Source organism: Mesoplodon densirostris, chromosome 13, assembly GCF_025265405.1.
Source record: "Mesoplodon densirostris isolate mMesDen1 chromosome 13, mMesDen1 primary haplotype, whole genome shotgun sequence".
Classification (NCBI taxonomy): Eukaryota; Metazoa; Chordata; class Mammalia; order Artiodactyla; family Ziphiidae; genus Mesoplodon; species Mesoplodon densirostris.
The window spans coordinates 406,927-429,156 of record NC_082673.1 but is presented as its reverse complement, the minus strand read 5'-3'; positions in this window follow the sequence as shown (position 1 = coordinate 429,156).

Sequence of the window (22,230 nt, the reverse complement as noted above, 5' to 3'; positions counted from 1 at the left end):
GACGCACGGGTTAGGATTAGGGTATGGCGTAGGGTAACGTGTAGGGTTGGTGGTAGAATTCCGTGCCCGCCTAGTGTTAGGCTTAGGGAATGGCAAGGTTTAGGGCACAGGTGAGGGTACGGAAACGTGTTAGGGTCAGGGTATGTGCTGACGCACGGGTCATTGTCAGCGTACAGATTAGGATGAGGGTATGGCATAGCGTAAGGTGTAGGGATGGTGGTAGGTTTCCATTCCGGACTAGGGTTAGGGTTAGGGAACGGCAAGGTTTTGGGCACAGGTAAGTGTACGGAAACATGTTACGGTCAGGGTACGTGCTGACGCATGGGTCAGTGTCAGCGTACGGATTAGGATTATGGTACGGCGTAGGGTAAGGTGTAGGGTTGGTGGTAGGTTTCCATTCTGGGCTAGGGTTAGGGTTAGGGAACTGCAAGGTTTAGGGCACAAGTGAGCGTATGGAAACGTGTTAGGGTCAGGGTACATGCTGACGCAGGGGTTAGGATTAGGGTACGGCATAGGGTAACGTGTAGGGTTGGTCATAGAATTCCGTGCCGGCCTAGGGTTCGGCTTAGGGAACGGCAAGGTTTAGGGCACAGGTGAGGGTACGGAAACGTGTTAGGGTCAGGGTACATGCTGACGCACGGGTTAGGATTAGGGTACGGCATAGGGTAACGTGTAGGGTTGGTCATAGAATTCCGTGCCGCCCCAGGGTTCGGCTTAGGGAACGGCAAGGTTTAGGGCACAGGTGAGGGTACGGAAACGTGTTAGGGTCAGGGTACATGCTGACCCACGGGTTAGGATTAGGGTACAGCGTAGGGTAACGTGTAGGGTTGGTCATAGAATTCCGTGCCGGCCTAGGGTTAGGCTTAGGGAACGGCAAGGTTTAGGGCACAGGTGAGGGTACGGAAACGTGTTAGGGACAGGGTATGTGCTGACGCACGGGTCATTGTCAGCGTACAGTTTAGGATTAGGGTACGGCGTAGGGTAACGTGTAAGGATGGTGGTAGGTTTCCGTTCCGGGCTAGGGTTAGGGTTAGGGAACGGCAAGGTTTAGGGCACAAGTGAGTGTACGGAAACATGTTAGGGTCAGGGTACGTGCTGACGCACGGGTCATTGTCAGCGTACGGATTAGGATTAGGGTACGGCATAGGGTAAGGTGTAGGGTTGGTGGTAGGTTTCCATTCCAGACTAGGGTTAGGGTTAGGGAACGGCAAGGTTTAGGGCACAGGTGAGGGTACGGAAACGTGTTAGGGTCAGGGTACTTGCTGACGCACGGTTCAATGTCAGCCTAGGTATTAGGATTAGGGTACAGCATAGGGTAAGGTGTAGGTTTTGTGGTAGGTTTCTGTTTCGGGCTAGGGTTAGGGTTAGGGAACTGTAAGGTTTAGGGCACAGGTGAGGGTACGGAAACGTGTTAGGGTCAGGGTACATGCTGACGCACGGGTTAGGATTAGGGTACGGCGTAGGGTAAAGTGTAGGTTTGGTCATAGAATTCCGTGCCGGCCTAGGGTTAGGCTTAGGGAACGGCAAGGTTTAGGGCACAGGTGGGGGTACGGAAACGTGTTAGGGTCAGGGTATGTGCTGACGCACGGGTCATTGTCAGCGTACAGATTAGGATGGGGGTACGGCATAGGTTAAGGTGTAGGGATGGTGGTAGGTTTCCGTTCCGTGCTAGGGTTAGGGTTAGGGAACGGCAAGGTTTAGGGCACCGGTGAGTGTACGGGAACATGTTAGGGTCAGGGTCCATGCTGACGCACGGGTCAGTGTCAGCGTACGGATTAGGATTAGGGTACGGCGTAGGGTAACGTGTAGGTTTGGTGGTAGAATTCCGTGCCGGCCTAGTGTTAGGCTTAGGGAACGGCAAGGTTTAGGGCACAGGTGAGGGTACGGAAACGTGTTAGGGTCTGGGTATGTGCTGACGCACGGGTCATTGTCAGCGTACAGATTAGGATGAGGGTACGGCATAGGGTAAGGTGTAGGGATGGTGGTAGGTTTTCATTCCGGGCTAGGGTTAGGGTTAGGGAACTGCAAGGTTTAGGGCACAGGTGAGTGTACGGAAACATGTTACGGTCAGGGTACGTGCTGACGCACGGGTCAGTGTCAGCGTACGGATTAGGATTAGGGTACGGCGTAGGGTAAGGTGTAGGGTTGGTGGTAGGTTTCCATTCCGGGCTAGGGTTAGGGTTAGGGAACTGCAAGGTTTAGGGCACAGGTGAGGGTACGGAAACGTGTTAGGGTCAGGGTACATGCTGACGCACGGGTTAGGATTAGGGTACGGCGTAGGGTAACGTGTAGGGTTGGAGGTTGGATTCCGTGCCGGCCTAGGGTTAGGCTTAGGGAACGGCAAGGTTTAGGGCACAGGTGAGGGTACGGAAAAGTTTAGGGTCAGGGTACTTGCTGACGCAAGGGTCAGTGTCAGCGTACGGATTAGGATTAGGGTACGGCGTAGGGTAAGGTGTAGGGTTGGTGGTAGGTTTCCGTTTGGGCTAGGTTTAGGGTTAGGGAATGGCAAGGTTTATGACACAGGTGTGGGTACGGAAACGTGTTAGGGTCAGGGTACGTGCTGACGCACGGGTCACTGTCAGCGTACGGATTAGGATTAGGGTACGGCGTAGGGTAAGGTGTAGGGTTGGTGGTAGGTTTTCATTCCGGGCTAGGGTTAGGGTTAGGGAACTGCAAGGTTTAGGGCACAGGTGAGGGTATGGAAACGTGTTAGTGTCAGGGTACATGCTGACGCACGTGTTAGGATTAGGGTACGGCGTAGTGTAACGTGTAGGGTTGGAGGTAGGATTCCGTGCCGGCCTAGGGTTAGGCTTAGGGAACGGCAAGGTTTAGGGCACAGGTGAGGGTGCGGAAACGTGTTAGGGTCAGGGTATGTGCTGACGCACGGATCATTGTCAGCGAACAGATTAGGATGATTGTACGGCATAGGGTAAGGTGTAGGGATGGTGGTAGGTTTTCATTTCGTGCTAGGGTTAGGGTTAGGGAATGGCAAGGTTTAGGGCAGAGGTGAGTGTACGGAAACATGTTAGGGTCAGGGTACGTGCTGACGCATGGGTCAGTGTCAGCGTACGGATTAGGATTAGGGTACGGCGTAGGGTAAGGTGTATGTTTGGTGGTAGGTTTCCGTTCCGGGCTAGGGTTAGGGTTAGGGAACGGCAAGGTTTAGGGCACAGGTTAGTGTACGGAAACATGTTAGGGTCAGGGTACGTGCTGACGCACGGGTCAGTGTCAGCGTACGGATTAGGATTAGGGTACGGCGTAGGGTAAGGTGTAGGGTTGGTGGTAGGTTTCCATTCCGGGCTAGGGTTAGGGTTAGGGAACTGCAAGTTTTATGGCACAGGTGAGGGTACGGAAACGTGTTAGGGTCAGGGTACATGCTGACGCACGGGTTAGGATTAGGGTACAGCGTAGGGTAACGTGTAGGGTTGATCATAGAATTCCGTGCCGGCTTAGGGTTAGGCTTAGGGAACGGCAAGGTTTAGGGCACAGGTGAGGGTACGGAAACGTGTTAGGGTCAGGGTATGTGCTGACGCACGGGTCATTGTCAGCGTACAGTTTAGGCTTAGGGTACGGCGTAGGGTAACGTGTAGGGATGGTGGTAGGTTTCCGTTCCGGGCTAGGGTTAGGGTTAGGGAACGGCAAGGTTTAGGGCACAAGTGAGTGTACGGAAACATGTGAGGGTCAGGGTACGTGCTGACGCACGGGTCATTGTCAGCCTACGGATAAGGATTAGGGTACGGCATAGGGTAAGGTGTAGGGTTGGTCATAGAATTCCGTGCCGGCCTAGGGTTAGGCTTAGGGAACCGCAAGGTATAGGGCAGAGGTGAGTGTTCGGAAACATGTTAGGGTCAGGGTACGTGCTGACGCACGGGTCAGTGTCAGCGTACGGATTAGGATTAGGGTACGGCGTAGGGTAAGGTGTAGGGTTGGTGGTAGGTTGCCATTCCGGGCTAGGTTTAGGGTTAGGGAACGGCAAGGTTTAGGACACAGGTGTGGGTACGGAAACGTGTTAGGGTCAGGGTACGTGCTGACGCACGGGTCACTGTCAGCGTACGGATTAGGATTAGGGTACGGCGTAGGGTAAGGTGTAGGGTTGGTGGTAGGTTTTCATTCCGGGCTAGGGTTAGGGTTAGGGAACTGCAAGGTTTAGGGCACAGGTGAGGGTACGGAAACGTGTTAGGGTCAGGGTACATGCTGACGCACGGGTTAGGATTAGGGTACAGCGTAGGGTAACGTGTAGGGTTGATCATAGAATTCCGTGCCGGCTTAGGGTTAGGCTTAGGGAACGGCAAGGTTTAGGGCACAGGTGAGGGTACGGAAACGTGTTAGGGTCAGGGTATGTGCTGACGCACGGGTCATTGTCAGCGTACAGTTTAGGCTTAGGGTACGGCGTAGGGTAACGTGTAGGGATGGTGGTAGGTTTCCGTTCCGGGCTAGGGTTAGGGTTAGGGAACGGCAAGGTTTAGGGCACAGGTGAGTGTGCGGAAACATGTTAGGGTCAGGGTACGTGCTGACGCACGGGTCATTGTCAGCGTACGGATTAGGATTAGGTTACGGCATAGGGTAAGGTGTAGGGTTGGTGGTAGCTTTCCATTCCGGGCTAGGGTTAGGGTTAGGGAACGGCAAGGTTTAGGGCACAGGTGAGGGTACGGAAACGTGTTAGGGTCAGGGTACTTGCTGACGCACGTGTTAGGATTAGGGTACGGCATAGGGTAACGTGTAGGGTTGGTGGTAGAATTCCGTGCCGGCCTAGTGTTAGGCTTAGGGAACGGCAAGGTTTAGGGCACAGGTGGGGGTACGGAAACGTGTTAGGGTCAGGGTATGTGCTGACGCACGGGTCATTGTCAGCGTACAGATTAGGATGAGGGTACGGCATAGGTTAAGGTGTAGGGATGGTGGTAGGTTTCCGTTCCGTGCTAGGGTTAGGGTTAGGGAACGGCAAGGTTTAGGGCACCGGTGAGTGTACGGGAACATGTTAGGGTCAGGGTACATGCTGACGCACGGGTCAGTGTCAGCGTACGGATTAGGATTAGGGTACGGCGTAGGGTAACGTGTAGGTTTGGTGGTAGAATTCCGTGCCGGCCTAGTGTTAGGCTTAGGGAATGGCAAGGTTTAGGGCACAGGTGAGGGTACGGAAACGTGTTAGGGTCTGGGTATGTGCTGACGCACGGGTCATTGTCAGCGTACAGATTAGGATGAGGGTACGGCATAGGGTAAGGTGTAGGGATGGTGGTAGGTTTTCATTCCGGGCTAGGGTTAGGGTTAGGGAACTGCAAGGTTTAGGGCACAGGTGAGTGTACGGAAACATGTTACGGTCAGGGTACGTGCTGACGCACGGGTCAGTGTCAGCGTACGGATTAGGATTAGGGTACGGCGTAGGGTAAGGTGTAGGGTTGGTGGTAGGTTTCCATTCCGGGCTAGGGTAAGGGTTAGGGAACGGCAAGGTTTAGGGCACAGGTGAGGGTACGGAAACGTGTTAGGGTCAGGGTACATGCCGACGCACGGGTTAGGATTAGGGTACGGCGTAGGGTAACGTGTAGGGTTGGAGGTTGGATTCCGTGCCGGCCTAGGGTTAGGCTTAGGGAACGGCAAGGTTTAGGGCACAGGTGAGGGTACGGAAAAGTTTAGGGTCAGGGTACTTGCTGACGCACGGGTCAGTGTCAGCGTACGGATTAGGATTAGGGTACGGCGTAGGGTAAGGTGTAGGGTTGGTGGTAGGTTTCCGTTTGGGCTAGGTTTAGGGTTAGGGAATGGCAAGGTTTATGACACAGGTGTGGGTACGGAAACGTGTTAGGGTTAGGGTACGTGCTGACGCACGGGCCACTGTCAGCGTACGGATTAGGATTAGGGTACGGCGTAGGGTAAGGTGTAGGGTTGGTGGTAGGTTTCCATTCCGGGCTAGGGTTAGGGTTAGGGAACTGCAAGGTTTAGGGCACAGGTGAGGGTACGGAAACGTGTTAGGGTCAGGGTACATGCTGACGCACGGGTTAGGATTAGGGTACGGCGTAGGGTAACGTGTAGGGTTGGACGTTGGATTCCGTGCCGGCCTAGGGTTAGGCTTAGGGAACGGCAAGGTTTAGGGCACAGGTGAGGGTACGGAAAAGTTTAGGGTCAGGGTACTTGCTGACGCACGGGTCAGTGTCAGCGTACGGATTAGGATTAGGGTACGGCGTAGGGTAAAGTGTAGGGTTGGTGGTAGGTTTCCGTTTGGGCTAGGTTTAGGGTTAGGGAATGGCAAGGTTTATGACACAGGTGTGGGTACGGAAACGTGTTAGGGTCAGGGTACGTGCTGACGCACGGGTCACTGTCAGCGTACGGATTAGGATTAGGGTACGGCGTAGGGTAAGGTGTAGGGTTGGTGGTAGGTTTTCATTCCGGGCTAGGGTTAGGGTTAGGGAACTGCAAGGTTTAGGGCACAGGTGAGGGTATGGAAACGTGTTAGTGTCAGGGTACATGCTGACGCACGTGTTAGGATTAGGGTACGGCGTAGTGTAACGTGTAGGGTTGGAGGTAGGATTCCGTGCCGGCCTAGGGTTAGGCTTAGGGAACGGCAAGGTTTAGGGCACAGGTGAGGGTACGGAAACGTGTTAGGGTCAGGGTATGTGCTGACGCACGGATCATTGTCAGCGTACAGATTAGGATGATTGTACGGCATAGGGTAAGGTGTAGGGATGGTGGTAGGTTTTCATTTCGTGCTAGGGTTAGGGTTAGGGAATGGCAAGGTTTAGGGCAGAGGTGAGTGTACGGAAACATGTTAGGGTCAGGGTACGTGCTGACGCACGGGTCAGTGTCAGCGTACGGATTAGGATTAGGGTACGGCGTAGGGTAAGGTGTATGGTTGGTGGTAGGTTTCCATTCCGGGCTAGGGTTAGGGTTAGGGAACGGCAAGGTTTAGGGCACAGGTTAGTGTACGGAAACATGTTAGGGTCAGGGTACGTGCTGACGCACGGGTCAGTGTCAGCGTACGGATTAGGATTAGGGTACGGCGTAGGGTAAGGTGTAGGGTTGGTGGTAGGTTTCCATTCCGGGCTAGGGTTAGGGTTAGGGAACTGCAAGGTTTAGGGCACAGGTGAGGGTACGGAAACGTGTTAGGGTCAGGGTACATGCTGACGCACGGGTTAGGATTAGGGTACAGCGTAGGGTAACATGTAGGGTTGATCATAGAATTCCGTGCCGGCTTATGGTTAGGCTTAGGGAACGGCAAGGTTTAGGGCACAGGTGAGGGTACGGAAACGTGTTAGGGTCAGGGTATGTGCTGACGCACGGGTCATTGTCAGCGTACAGTTTAGGCTTAGGGTACGGCGTAGGGTAACGTGTAGGGATGGTGGTAGGTTTCCGTTCCGGGCTAGGGTTAGGGTTAGGGAACGGCAAGTTTTAGGGCACAGGTGAGTGTACGGAAACATGTTAGGGTCAGGGTACGTGCTGACGCACGGGTCATTGTCAGCCTACGGATAAGGATTAGGGTACGGCATAGGGTAAGGTGTAGGGTTGGTCATAGAATTCCGTGCCGGCCTAGGGTTAGGCTTAGGGAACCGCAAGGTATAGGGCAGAGGTGAGTGTTCGGAAACATGTTAGGGTCAGGGTACGTGCTGACGCACGGGTCAGTGTCAGCATACGGATTAGGATTAGGGTACGGCGTAGGGTAAGGTGTAGGGTTGGTGGTAGGTTGCCATTCTGGGCTAGGTTTAGGGTTAGGGAACAGCAAGGTTTAGGACACAGGTGTGGGTACGGAAACGTGTTAGGGTCAGGGTACGTGCTGACGCACGGGTCACTGTCAGCGTACAGATTAGGATTAGGGTACGGCGTAGGGTAAGGTGTAGGGTTGGTGGTAGGTTTTCATTCCGGGCTAGGGTTAGGGTTAGGGAACTGCAAGGTTAAGCGCACACGTGAGGGTATGGAAACGTGTTAGGGTCAGGGTACATGCTGACGCACGTGTTAGGATTAGGGTACGGCGTAGGGTAACGTGTAGGGTTGGAGGTAGGATTCCGTGCCGGCATAGGGTTAGGCTTAGGGAACGGCAAGGTTTAGGGCACAGGTGAGGGTACGGAAACGTGTTAGGGTCAGGGTATGTGCTGACGCACGGATCATTGTCAGCGTACAGATTAGGATGATTGTACGGCATAGGGTAAGGTGTAGGGATGGTGGTAGGTTTTCGTTCTGTGCTCGGGTTAGGGTTAGGGAATGGCAAGGTTTAGGGCAGAGGTGAGTGTACGGAAACATGTTAGGGTCAGGGTACGTGCTGACGCACGCGTCAGTGTCAGCGTACGGATTAGGATTAGGGTACGGCGTAGGGCAAGGTGTAGGGTTGGGGGTAGGTTTCCATTCCGGGCTAGGGTTAGGGTTAGGGAACGGCAAGGTTTAGGGCACAGGTTAGTGTACGGAAACATGTTAGGGTCAGGGTACGTGCTGACGCACGGGTCAGTGTCAGCGTACGGATTAGGATTAGGGTACGGCGTAGGGTAAGGTGTAGGGTTGGTGGTAGGTTTCCATTCCGGGCTAGGGTTAGGGTTAGGGAACTGCAAGTTTTAGGGCACAGGTGAGGGTACGGAAACGTGTTAGGGTCAGGGTACATGCTGACGCACGGGTTAGGATTAGGGTACAGCGTAGGGTAACGTGTAGGGTTGGTCATAGAATTCCGTGCTGGCCTAGGGTTAGGCTTAGGGAACGGCAAGGTTTAGGGCACAGGTGAGGGTACGGAAACGTGTTAGGGTCAGGGTATGTGCTGACGCACGGGTCATTGTCAGCGTACAGGTTAGGATTAGGGTACGGCGTAGGTTAAGGTGTAGGGATGGTGGTAGGTTTCCGTTCCGGGGTAGGGTTAGGGTTAGGGAACGGCAAGGTTTAGGGCACAGGTGAGTGTACGGAAACATGTTAGGGTCAGGGTACGTGCTGACGCACGGGTCATTGTCAGCGTACGGATTAGGATTAGGTTACGGCATAGGGTAAGGTGTAGGGTTGGTGGTAGGTTTCCATTACGGGCTAGGGTTAGGGTTAGGGAACGGCAAGGTTTAGAGCACAGGTGAGGGTACGGAAACGTGTTAGGGTCAGGGTACTTGCTGACGCACGGGTCAATGTCAGCGTACGTATTAGGATTAGGGTACGGCATAGGGTAAGATGTAGGTTTTGTGGTAGGTTTCTGTTTCAGGCTAGGGTTAGGGTTAGGGAACTGTAAGGTTTAGGGCACAGGTGGGGGTACGGAAACGTGTTATGGTCAGGGTACATGCTGTCGCACGGGTTAGGATTAGGGTACGGCGTAGGGTAACGTGTAGGGTTGGAGGTAGGATTCCCTGCCGGCCTAGGGTTAGGCTTAGGGAACGGCAAGGTTTAGGGCACAGGTCAGGGTATGGAAACGTGTTAGGGTCAGGGTATGTGCTGACGCACGGGTCATTGTCAGCGTACAGATTAGGATTAGGGTACGGCGTAGTGTAAGGTGTAGGGATGTTGGTAGGTTTCCGTTCTGGGCTAGGGTTAGGGTTAGGGAACGGCAAGGTTTAGGGCACAGGTGAGTGTACGGAAATGTGTTAGGGTCAGTGTACGTGCTGACGCACGGGTCAGTGTCAGCGTACGGATTAGGATTAGGGTACGGCATAGGGTAAGGTTTAGGTTTTGTGGTAGGTTTCCATTCCGCGCTAGGGTTAGGGTTAGGGAACGGCAAGGTTTAGGACACAGGTGAGGGTACAGAAACGTTTAGGGTCAGGGTACTTGCTGACGCACGGGTCAGTGTCAGCGTATGGATTAGGATTAGGGTACGGCATAGGGTAAGGTGTAGGGTTGGTGGTAGGTTTCCGTTTGGGCTAGGTTTAGGGTTAGGGAACGGCAAGGTTTAGGACACAGGTGTGGGTACGGAAACGTGTTAGGGTCAGGGTACTTGCTGACGCACGGGTCAGTGTCAGCGTACGGATTAGGATTAGGGTACGGCGTAGGGTAAGGTGTAGGTTTGGTGGTAGGTTTCCGTTCCGGGCTAGGGTTAGGGTTAGGGAACTGCAAGGTTTAGGGCACAGGTGAGTGTACGGAAACGTGTTAGGATCAGGTTACATGCTGACGCACGGGTTAGGATTAGGGTACGGCGTAGGGTAACGTGTAGGGTTGGTGGTAGAATTCCGTGCCCGCCTAGTGTTAGGCTTAGGGAATGGCAAGGTTTAGGGCACAGGTGAGGGTACGGAAACGTGTTAGGGTCAGGGTATGTGCTGACGCACGGGTCATTGTCAGCGTACAGATTAGGATGAGGGTATGGCATAGCGTAAGGTGTAGGGATGGTGGTAGGTTTCCATTCCGGGCTAGGGTTAGGGTTAGGGAACGGCAAGGTTTTGGGCACAGGTAAGTGTACGGAAACATGTTACGGTCAGGGTACGTGCTGACGCATGGGTCAGTGTCAGCGTACGGATTAGGATTATGGTACGGCGTAGAGTAAGGTGTAGGGTTGGTGGTAGGTTTCCATTCTGGGCTAGGGTTAGGGTTAGGGAACTGCAAGGTTTAGGGCACAAGTGAGCGTATGGAAACGTGTTAGGGTCAGGGTACATGCTGACGCAGGGGTTAGAATTAGGGTACGGCGTAGGGTAACGTGTAGGGTTGGAGGTAGGTTTCCATTCTGGGCTAGGGTTAGGCTTAGGGAATGGCAAGGTTTAGGGCACAGGTGAGGGTATGGAAATGTGTTAGGGTCAGGGTATGTGCTGACGCACGTGTCATTGTCAGCGTACAGATTAGGATGAGTGTACCGCATAGGGTAAGGTATAGGGATGGTGGTAGGTTTCCGTTCCGTGCTAGGGATTGGGTTAGGGAATGGCAAGGTTTAGGGCAGAGGTGGGTGTACGGAAACATGTTACGGTCAGGGTACGTGCTGACGCACGGGTCAGTGTCAGCGTACGGATTAGGATTAGGTAACGGCGTAGGGTAAGGTGTAGGGTTGGTGGTAGGTTTCCATTCTGGGCTAGGGTTAGGGTTAGGGAACTGCAAGGTTTAGGGTACAGGTGAGGGTACGGAAACGTGTTAGGGTCAGGGTACATGCTGCCGCAGGGGTTAGGATTAGGGTACGGCGTAGGGTAACGTGTATGGTTGGTCATAGAATTCCGTGCCGGCCTAGGGTTAGGCTTAGGGAACGGCAAGGTTTACGGCACAGGTGAGGGTACGGAAACGTGTTAGGGTCAGGGTATGTGCTGACGCACGGGTCATTGTCAGCGTACAGATTAGGATGAGGGTACGGCATAGGGTAAGGTGTAGGGATGGTGGTAGGTTTCCGTTCCGTGCTAGGGTTAGGGTTAGGGAACGGCAAGGTTTAGGGCACAGGTGAGTGTACGGAAACATGTTAGGGTCTGGGTACGTGCTGATGCACGGGTCAGTGTCAGCGTACGGATTAGGATTAGGGTACGGCGTAGGGCAAGGTGTAGGTTTTGTGGTAGGTTTCTGTTTCGGGCTAGGGTTAGGGTTAGGGAACTGTAATGTTTAGGGCACCGGTGAGGGTACGGAAACGTGTTAGGGTCAGGGTACATGCTGACGCACGGGTTAGGATTAGGGTACGGAATAGGGTAACGTGTAAGGTTGGTCATAGAATTCCGTGCTGGCCTAGGGTTCGGCTTAGGGAACGGCAAGGTTTAGGGCACAAGTGAGGGTACGGAAACGTGTTAGGGTCAGGGTACATGCTGCCGCAGGTGTTAGGATTAGGGTACGGCGTAGGGTAACGTGTAGGGTTGGAGTTAGGATTCCGTGCCGGCCTAGGGTTAGGCTTAGGGAACGGCAAGGTTTAGGGCACAGGTGAGGGTACGGAAACGTGTTAGGGTCAGGGTATGTGCTGACGCACGGATCATTGTCAGCGTACAGATTAGGATGATTGTACGGCATAGGGTAAGGTGTAGGGATGGTGGTAGGTTTTCGTTCTGTGCTCGGGTTAGGGTTAGGGAATGGCAAGGTTTAGGGCAGAGGTGAGTGTACGGAAACATGTTAGGGTCAGGGTACGTGCTGACGCACGCGTCAGTGTCAGCGTACGGATTAGGATTAGGGTACGGCGTAGGGCAAGGTGTAGGGTTGGGGGTAGGTTTCCATTCCGGGCTAGGGTTAGGGTTAGGGAACGGCAAGGTTTAGGGCACAGGTTAGTGTACGGAAACATGTTAGGGTCAGGGTACGTGCTGACGCACGGGTCAGTGTCAGCGTACGGATTAGGATTAGGGTACGGCGTAGGGTAAGGTGTAGGGTTGGTGGTAGGTTTCCATTCCGGGCTAGGGTTAGGGTTAGGGAACTGCAAGTTTTAGGGCACAGGTGAGGGTACGGAAACGTGTTAGGGTCAGGGTACATGCTGACGCACGGGTTAGGATTAGGGTACAGCGTAGGGTAACGTGTAGGGTTGGTCATAGAATTCCGTGCTGGCCTAGGGTTAGGCTTAGGGAACGGCAAGGTTTAGGGCACAGGTGAGGGTACGGAAACGTGTTAGGGTCAGGGTATGTGCTGACGCACGGGTCATTGTCAGCGTACAGGTTAGGATTAGGGTACGGCGTAGGTTAAGGTGTAGGGATGGTGGTAGGTTTCCGTTCCGGGGTAGGGTTAGGGTTAGGGAACGGCAAGGTTTAGGGCACAGGTGAGTGTACGGAAACATGTTAGGGTCAGGGTACGTGCTGACGCACGGGTCATTGTCAGCGTACGGATTAGGATTAGGTTACGGCATAGGGTAAGGTGTAGGGTTGGTGGTAGGTTTCCATTACGGGCTAGGGTTAGGGTTAGGGAACGGCAAGGTTTAGAGCACAGGTGAGGGTACGGAAACGTGTTAGGGTCAGGGTACTTGCTGACGCACGGGTCAATGTCAGCGTACGTATTAGGATTAGGGTACGGCATAGGGTAAGATGTAGGTTTTGTGGTAGGTTTCTGTTTCAGGCTAGGGTTAGGGTTAGGGAACTGTAAGGTTTAGGGCACAGGTGAGGGTACGGAAACGTGTTATGGTCAGGGTACATGCTGTCGCACGGGTTAGGATTAGGGTACGGCGTAGGGTAACGTGTAGGGTTGGAGGTAGGATTCCCTGCCGGCCTAGGGTTAGGCTTAGGGAACGGCAAGGTTTAGGGCACAGGTCAGGGTATGGAAACGTGTTAGGGTCAGGGTATGTGCTGACGCACGGGTCATTGTCAGCGTACAGATTAGGATTAGGGTACGGCGTAGTGTAAGGTGTAGGGATGTTGGTAGGTTTCCGTTCTGGGCTAGGGTTAGGGTTAGGGAACGGCAAGGTTTAGGGCACAGGTGAGTGTACGGAAATGTGTTAGGGTCAGTGTACGTGCTGACGCACGGGTCAGTGTCAGCGTACGGATTAGGATTAGGGTACGGCATAGGGTAAGGTTTAGGTTTTGTGGTAGGTTTCCATTCCGCGCTAGGGTTAGGGTTAGGGAACGGCAAGGTTTAGGACACAGGTGAGGGTACAGAAACGTTTAGGGTCAGGGTACTTGCTGACGCACGGGTCAGTGTCAGCGTATGGATTAGGATTAGGGTACGGCATAGGGTAAGGTGTAGGGTTGGTGGTAGGTTTCCGTTTGGGCTAGGTTTAGGGTTAGGGAACGGCAAGGTTTAGGACACAGGTGTGGGTACGGAAACGTGTTAGGGTCAGGGTACTTGCTGACGCACGGGTCAGTGTCAGCGTACGGATTAGGATTAGGGTACGGCGTAGGGTAAGGTGTAGGTTTGGTGGTAGGTTTCCGTTCCGGGCTAGGGTTAGGGTTAGGGAACTGCAAGGTTTAGGGCACAGGTGAGTGTACGGAAACGTGTTAGGATCAGGTTACATGCTGACGCACGGGTTAGGATTAGGGTACGGCGTAGGGTAACGTGTAGGGTTGGTGGTAGAATTCCGTGCCCGCCTAGTGTTAGGCTTAGGGAATGGCAAGGTTTAGGGCACAGGTGAGGGTACGGAAACGTGTTAGGGTCAGGGTATGTGCTGACGCACGGGTCATTGTCAGCGTACAGATTAGGATGAGGGTATGGCATAGCGTAAGGTGTAGGGATGGTGGTAGGTTTCCATTCCGGGCTAGGGTTAGGGTTAGGGAACGGCAAGGTTTTGGGCACAGGTAAGTGTACGGAAACATGTTACGGTCAGGGTACGTGCTGACGCATGGGTCAGTGTCAGCGTACGGATTAGGATTATGGTACGGCGTAGGGTAAGGTGTAGGGTTGGTGGTAGGTTTCCATTCTGGGCTAGGGTTAGGGTTAGGGAACTGCAAGGTTTAGGGCACAAGTGAGCGTATGGAAACGTGTTAGGGTCAGGGTACATGCTGACGCAGGGGTTAGAATTAGGGTACGGCGTAGGGTAACGTGTAGGGTTGGAGGTAGGTTTCCATTCTGGGCTAGGGTTAGGCTTAGGGAATGGCAAGGTTTAGGGCACAGGTGAGGGTATGGAAATGTGTTAGGGTCAGGGTATGTGCTGACGCACGTGTCATTGTCAGCGTACAGATTAGGATGAGTGTACCGCATAGGGTAAGGTATAGGGATGGTGGTAGGTTTCCGTTCCGTGCTAGGGATTGGGTTAGGGAATGGCAAGGTTTAGGGCAGAGGTGGGTGTACGGAAACATGTTACGGTCAGGGTACGTGCTGACGCACGGGTCAGTGTCAGCGTACGGATTAGGATTAGGTAACGGCGTAGGGTAAGGTGTAGGGTTGGTGGTAGGTTTCCATTCTGGGCTAGGGTTAGGGTTAGGGAACTGCAAGGTTTAGGGTACAGGTGAGGGTACGGAAACGTGTTAGGGTCAGGGTACATGCTGCCGCAGGGGTTAGGATTAGGGTACGGCGTAGGGTAACGTGTATGGTTGGTCATAGAATTCCGTGCCGGCCTAGGGTTAGGCTTAGGGAACGGCAAGGTTTAGGGCACAGGTGAGGGTACGGAAACGTGTTAGGGTCAGGGTATGTGCTGACGCACGGGTCATTGTCAGCGTACAGATTAGGATGAGGGTACGGCATAGGGTAAGGTGTAGGGATGGTGGTAGGTTTCCGTTCCGTGCTAGGGTTAGGGTTAGGGAACGGCAAGGTTTAGGGCACAGGTGAGTGTACGGAAACATGTTAGGGTCTGGGTACGTGCTGATGCACGGGTCAGTGTCAGCGTACGGATTAGGATTAGGGTACGGCGTAGGGCAAGGTGTAGGTTTTGTGGTAGGTTTCTGTTTCGGGCTAGGGTTAGGGTTAGGGAACTGTAATGTTTAGGGCACCGGTGAGGGTACGGAAACGTGTTAGGGTCAGGGTACATGCTGACGCACGGGTTAGGATTAGGGTACGGAATAGGGTAACGTGTAAGGTTGGTCATAGAATTCCGTGCTGGCCTAGGGTTCGGCTTAGGGAACGGCAAGGTTTAGGGCACAAGTGAGGGTACGGAAACGTGTTAGGGTCAGGGTACATGCTGCCGCAGGTGTTAGGATTAGGGTACGGCGTAGGGTAACGTGTAGGGTTGGAGTTAGGATTCCGTGCCGGCCTAGGGTTAGGCTTAGGGAACGGCAAGGTTTAGGGCACAGGTGAGGGTACGGAAACGTGTTAGGGTCAGGGTATGTGCTGACGCACGGGTCATTGTCAGCGTACAGATTAGGATGAGGGTACGGCATAGGGTAAGGTGTAGGGATGGTGGTAGTTTTCCGTTCCGGGCTAGGGTTAGGGTTAGGGAACGGCAAGGTTTAGGGCACAGGTTAGTGTACGGAAACATGTTAGGGTCAGGGTACGTGTTGACGCACGGGTCAGTGTCAGCGTACGGATTAGGATTAGGGTACGGCGTAGGGTAAGGTGTAGGGTTGGTGGTAGGTTTCCATTCCGGGCTAGGGCTAGGGTTAGGGAACTGCAAGGTTTAGGGCACAGGTGAGGGTACGGAAACGTGTTAGGGTCAGGGTACATGCTGACCCACGGGTTAGGATTAGGGTACAGCGTAGGGTAACGTGTAGGGTTGGTCATAGAATTCCGTGCCTGCCTAGGGTTAGGCTTAGGGAACGGCAAGGTTTAGGGCACAGGTGAGGGTATGGAAACGTGTTAGGGTCAGGGTATGTGCTGACGCACGGGTCATTGTCAGCGTAGAGTTTAGGATTAGGGTACGGCGTAGGGTAACGTGTAAGGATGGTGGTAGGTTTCCGTTCCGGGCTAGGGTTAGGGTTAGGGAACGGCAAGGTTTAGGGCACAAGTGAGTGTACGGAAACATGTTAGGGTCAGGGTACGTGCTGACGCACGGGTCATTGTCAGCGTACGGATTAGGATTAGGGTACGGCATAGGGTAAGGTGTAGGGTTGGTGGTAGGTTTCCATTCCGGACTAGGGTTAGGGTTAGGGAACGGCAAGGTTTAGGGCACAGGTGAGGGTACGGAAACGTGTTAGGGTCAGGGTACTTGCTGACGCACGGTTCAATGTCAGACTAGGTATTAGGATTAGGGTACAGCGTAGGGTAAGGTGTACGTTTTGTGTTAGGTTTCTGTTTCGGGCTAGGGTTAGGGTTAGGGAACTGTAAGGTTTAGGGCACAGGTGAGGGTACGGATACGTGTTAGGGTCAGGGTACATGCTGACGCACGGGTTAGTATTAGGGTACGGCGTAGGGTAAAGTGTAGGGTTGGTCATAGATTTCCGTGCCGGCCTAGGGTTAGGCTTAGGGAACGGCAAGGTTTAGGGCACAGGTGGGGGTACGGAAACGTGTTAGGGTCAGGGTATGTGCTGACGCACGGGTCATTGTCAGCGTACAGATTAGGATGAGGGTACGGCATAGGGTAAGGTGTAGGGATGGTGGTAGGTTTCCGTTCCGTGCTAGGGTTAGGGTTAGGGAACGGCAAGGTTTAGGGCACCGGTGAGTGTACGGGAACATGTTAGGGTCAGGGTACATGCTGACGCACGGGTCAGTGTCAGCATACGGATTAGGATTAGGGTACGGCGTAGGGTAACGTGTAGGTTTGGTGGTAGAATTCCGTGCCGGCCTAGTGTTAGGCTTAGGGAACGGCAAGGTTTAGGGCACAGGTGAGGGTACGGAAACGTGTTAGGGTCTGGGTATGTGCTGACGCACGGGTCATTGTCAGCGTACAGATTAGGATGAGGGTACGGCATAGGGTAAGGTGTAGGGATGGTGGTAGGTTTCCGTTCCAGGCTAGGGTTAGGGTTTGGGAACGGCAAGGTTTAGGGCACAGGTGAGTGTACGGAAACATGTTACGGTCAGGGTACGTGCTGACGCACGGGTCAGTGTCAGCGTACGGATTAGGATTAGGGTACGGCGTAGGGTAAGGTGTAGGGTTGGTGGTAGGTTTCCATTCCGGGCTAGGGTTAGGGTTAGGGAACTGCAAGGTTTAGGGCACAGGTGAGGGTACGGAAACGTGTTTGGGTCAGGGTACATGCTGACGCACGGGTTAGGATTAGGGTACGGCGTAGGGTAACGTGTAGGGTTGGAGTTAGGATTCCGTGCCGGCCTAGGGTTAGGCTTAGGGAACGGCAAGGTTTAGGGCACAGGTGAGGCTACGGAAAAGTTTAGGGTCAGGGTACTTGCTGACGCAAGGGTCAGTGTCAGCGTACGGATTAGGATTAGGGTACGGCCTAGGGTAAGGTGTAGGGTTGGTGGTAGGTTTCCGTTTGGGCTAGGTTTAGGGTTAGGGAACGGCAAGGTTTAGGACACAGGTGTGGGTACGGAAACGTGTTAGGGTCAGGGTACGTGCTGACGCACGGTTCAATGTCAGCCTAGGTATTAGGATTAGGGTACAGCATAGGGTAAGGTGTAGGTTTTGTGGTAGGTTTCTGTTTCGGGCTAGGGTTAGGGTTAGGGAACTGTAAGGTTTAGGGCACAGGTGAGGGTACGGAAACGTGTTAGGGTCAGGGTACATGCTGACGCACGGGTTAGGATTAGGGTACGGCGTAGGGTAAAGTGTAGGGTTGGTCATAGAATTCCGTGCCGGCCTAGGGTTAGGCTTAGGGAACGGCAAGGTTTAGGGCACAGGTGAGGGTACGGAAACGTGTTAGGGTCAGGGTATGTGCTGACGCACGGGTCATTGTCAGCGTACAGTTTAGGATTAGGGTACGGTGTAGGGTAAGGTGTAGGGATGGTGGTAGGTTTCCGTTCCGGGCTAGGGTTAGGGTTAGGGAACGGCAAGGTTTAGGGCACAGGTGAGTGTACGGAAACATGTTAGGGTCAGGGTACGTGCTGACGCACGGGTCATTGTCAGCGTACGGATTAGGATTAGGTTACAGCATAGGGTAAGGTGTAGGGTTGGTGGTAGGTTTCCATTCCGGGCTAGGGTTAGGGTTAGGGAACGGCAAGGTTTAGGGCACAGGTGAGGGTACGGAAACGTGTTAGGGTCAGGGTACTTGCTGACGCACGTGTTAGGATTAGGGTACGGCATAGGGTAACGTGTAGGGTTGGTGGTAGAATTCCGTGCCGGCCTAGTGTTAGGCTTAGGGAACGGCAAGGTTTAGGGCACAGGTGGGGGTACGGAAACGTGTTAGGGTCAGGGTATGTGCTGACGCACGGGTCATTGTCAGCGTACAGATTAGGATGAGGGTACGGCATAGGTTAAGGTGTAGGGATGGTGGTAGGTTTCCGTTCCGTGCTAGGGTTAGGGTTAGGGAACGGCAAGGTTTAGGGCACCGGTGAGTGTACGGGAACATGTTAGGGTCAGGGTACATGCTGACGCACGGGTCAGTGTCAGCGTACGGATTAGGATTAGGGTACGGCGTAGGGTAACGTGTAGGTTTGGTGGTAGAATTCCGTGCCGGCCTAGTGTTAGGCTTAGGGAACGGCAAGGTTTAGGGCACAGGTGAGGGTACGGAAACGTGTTAGGGTCTGGGTATGTGCTGACGCCCGGGTCATTGTCAGCGTACAGATTAGGATGAGGGTACGGCATAGGGTAAGGTGTAGGGATGGTGGTAGGTTTTCATTCCGGGCTAGGGTTAGGGTTAGGGAACTGCAAGGTTTAGGGCACAGGTGAGTGTACGGAAACATGTTACGGTCAGGGTACGTGCTGACGCACGGGTCAGTGTCAGCGTACGGATTAGGATTAGGGTACGGCGTAGGGTAAGGTGTAGGGTTGGTGGTAGGTTTCCATTCCGGGCTAGGGTTAGGGTTAGGGAACGGCAAGGTTTAGGGCACAGGTGAGGGTACGGAAACGTGTTAGGGTCAGGGTACATGCTGACGCACGGGTTAGGATTAGGGTACGGCGTAGGGTAACGTGTAGGGTTGGAGGTTGGATTCCGTGCCGGCCTAGGGTTAGGCTTAGGGAACGGCAAGGTTTAGGGCACAAGTGAGTGTACGGAAACATGTTAGGGTCAGGGTACGTGCTGACGCACGGGTCATTGTCAGCGTACGGATTAGGATTAGGGTACGGCATAGGGTAAGGTGTAGGGTTGGTGGTAGGTTTCCATTCCGGACTAGGGTTAGGGTTAGGGAACGGCAAGGTTTAGGGCACAGGTGAGGGTACGGAAACGTGTTAGGGTCAGGGTACTTGCTGACGCACGGTTCAATGTCAGACTAGGTATTAGGATTAGGGTACAGCGTAGGGTAAGGTGTAGGTTTTGTGTTAGGTTTCTGTTTCGGGCTAGGGTTAGGGTTAGGGAACTGTAAGGTTTAGGGCACAGGTGAGGGTACGGAAACGTGTTAGGGTCAGGGTACATGCTGACGCACGGGTTAATATTAGGGTACGGCGTAGGGTAAAGTGTAGGGTTGGTCATAGATTTCCGTGCCGGCCTAGGGTTAGGCTTAGGGAACGGCAAGGTTTAGGGCACAGGTGGGGGTACGGAAACGTGTTAGGGTCAGGGTATGTGCTGACGCACGGGTCATTGTCAGCGTACAGATTAGGATGAGGGTACGGCATAGGGTAAGGTGTAGGGATGGTGGTAGGTTTCCGTTCCGTGCTAGGGTTAGGGTTAGGGAACGGCAAGGTTTAGGGCACCGGTGAGTGTACGGGAACATGTTAGGGTCAGGGTACATGCTGACGCACGGGTCAGTGTCAGCATACGGATTAGGATTAGGGTATGGCGTAGGGTAACGTGTAGGTTTGGTGGTAGAATTCCGTGCCGGCCTAGTGTTAGGCTTAGGGAACGGCAAGGTTTAGGGCACAGGTGAGGGTACGGAAACGTGTTAGGGTCTGGGTATGTGCTGACGCACGGGTCATTGTCAGCGTACAGATTAGGATGAGGGTACGGCATAGGGTAAGGTGTAGGGATGGTGGTAGGTTTCCGTTCCAGGCTAGGGTTAGGGTTTGGGAACGGCAAGGTTTAGGGCACAGGTGAGTGTACGGAAACATGTTACGGTCAGGGTACGTGCTGACGCACGGGTCAGTGTCAGCGTACGGATTAGGATTAGGGTACGGCGTAGGGTAAGGTGTAGGGTTGGTGGTAGGTTTCCATTCCGGGCTAGGGTTAGGGTTAGGGAACTGCAAGGTTTAGGGCACAGGTGAGGGTACGGAAACGTGTTTGGGTCAGGGTACATGCTGACGCACGGGTTAGGATTAGGGTACGGCGTAGGGTAACGTGTAGGGTTGGAGTTAGGATTCCGTGCCGGCCTAGGGTTAGGCTTAGGGAACGGCAAGGTTTAGGGCACAGGTGAGGCTACGGAAAAGTTTAGGGTCAGGGTACTTGCTGACGCAAGGGTCAGTGTCAGCGTACGGATTAGGATTAGGGTACGGCGTAGGGTAAGGTGTAGGGTTGGTGGTAGGTTTCCGTTTGGGCTAGGTTTAGGGTTAGGGAACGGCAAGGTTTAGGACACAGGTGTGGGTACGGAAACGTGTTAGGGTCAGGGTACGTGCTGACGCACGGGTCACTGTCAGCGTACAGATTAGGATTAGGGTACGGCGTAGGGGAAGGTGTAGGGTTGGTGGTAGGTTTTCATTCCGGGCTAGGGTTAGGGTTAGGGAACGGCAAGGTTTAGGGCACAGGTGAGGGTATGGAAATGTGTTAGGGTCAGGGTACTTGCTGACGCACGGGTTAGGATTAGGGTACGGTGTAGGGTAACGTGTAGGGTTGGTTGTAGATTTACGTGCCGGCCTAGTGTTAGGCTTAGGGAACGGCAAGGTTTAGGGCACAGGTGGGGGTACGGAAACGTGTTAGGGTCAGGGTATGTGCTGACGCATGGGTCAGTGTCAGCGTACGGATTAGGATTATGGTACGGCGTAGGGTAAGGTGTAGGGTTGGTGGTAGGTTTCCATTCTGGGCTAGGGTTAGGGTTAGGGAACTGCAAGGTTTAGGGCACAAGTGAGCGTATGGAAACGTGTTAGGGTCAGGGTACATGCTGACGCAGGGGTTAGGATTAGGGTACGGCATAGGGTAACGTGTAGGGTTGGTCATAGAATTCCGTGCCGGCCTAGGGTTCGGCTTAGGGAACGGCAAGGTTTAGGGCACAGGTGAGGGTACGGAAACGTGTTAGGGTCAGGGTACATGCTGACGCACGGGTTAGGATTAGGGTACGGCATAGGGTAACGTGTAGGGTTGGTCATAGAATTCCATGCCGGCCTAGGGTTCGGCTTAGGGAACGGCAAGGTTTAGGGCACAGGTGAGGGTACGGAAACGTGTTAGGGTCAGGGTACATGCTGACCCACGGGTTAGGATTAGGGTACAGCGTAGTGTAACGTGTAGGGTTGGTCATAGAATTCCGTGCCGGCCTAGGGTTAGGCTTAGGGAACGGCAAGGTTTAGGGCACAGGTGAGGGTACGGAAACGTGTTAGGGTCAGGGTATGTGCTGACGCACGGGTCATTGTCAGCGTACAGTTTAGGATTAGGGTACGGCGTAGGGTAACGTGTAAGGATGGTGGTAGGTTTCCGTTCCGGGCTAGGGTTAGGGTTAGGGAACGGCAAGGTTTAGGGCACAAGTGAGTGTACGGAAACATGTTAGGGTCAGGGTACGTGCTGACGCACGGGTCATTGTCAGCGTACGGATTAGGATTAGGGTACGGCATAGGGTAAGGTGTAGGGTTGGTGGTAGGTTTCCATTCCGGACTAGGGTTAGGGTTAGGGAACGGCAAGGTTTAGGGCACAGGTGAGGGTACGGAAACGTGTTAGGGTCAGGGTACTTGCTGACGCACGGTTCAATGTCAGCCTAGGTATTAGGATTAGGGTACAGCATAGGGTAAGGTGTAGGTTTTGTGGTAGGTTTCTGTTTCGGGATAGGGTTAGGGTTAGGGAACTGTAAGGTTTAGGGCACAGGTGAGGGTACGGAAACGTGTTAGGGTCAGGGTACATGCTGACGCACGGGTTAGGATTAGGGTACGGCGTAGGGTAAAGTGTAGGGTTGGTCATAGAATTCCGTGCCGGCCTAGGGTTAGGCTTAGGGAACGGCAAGGTTTAG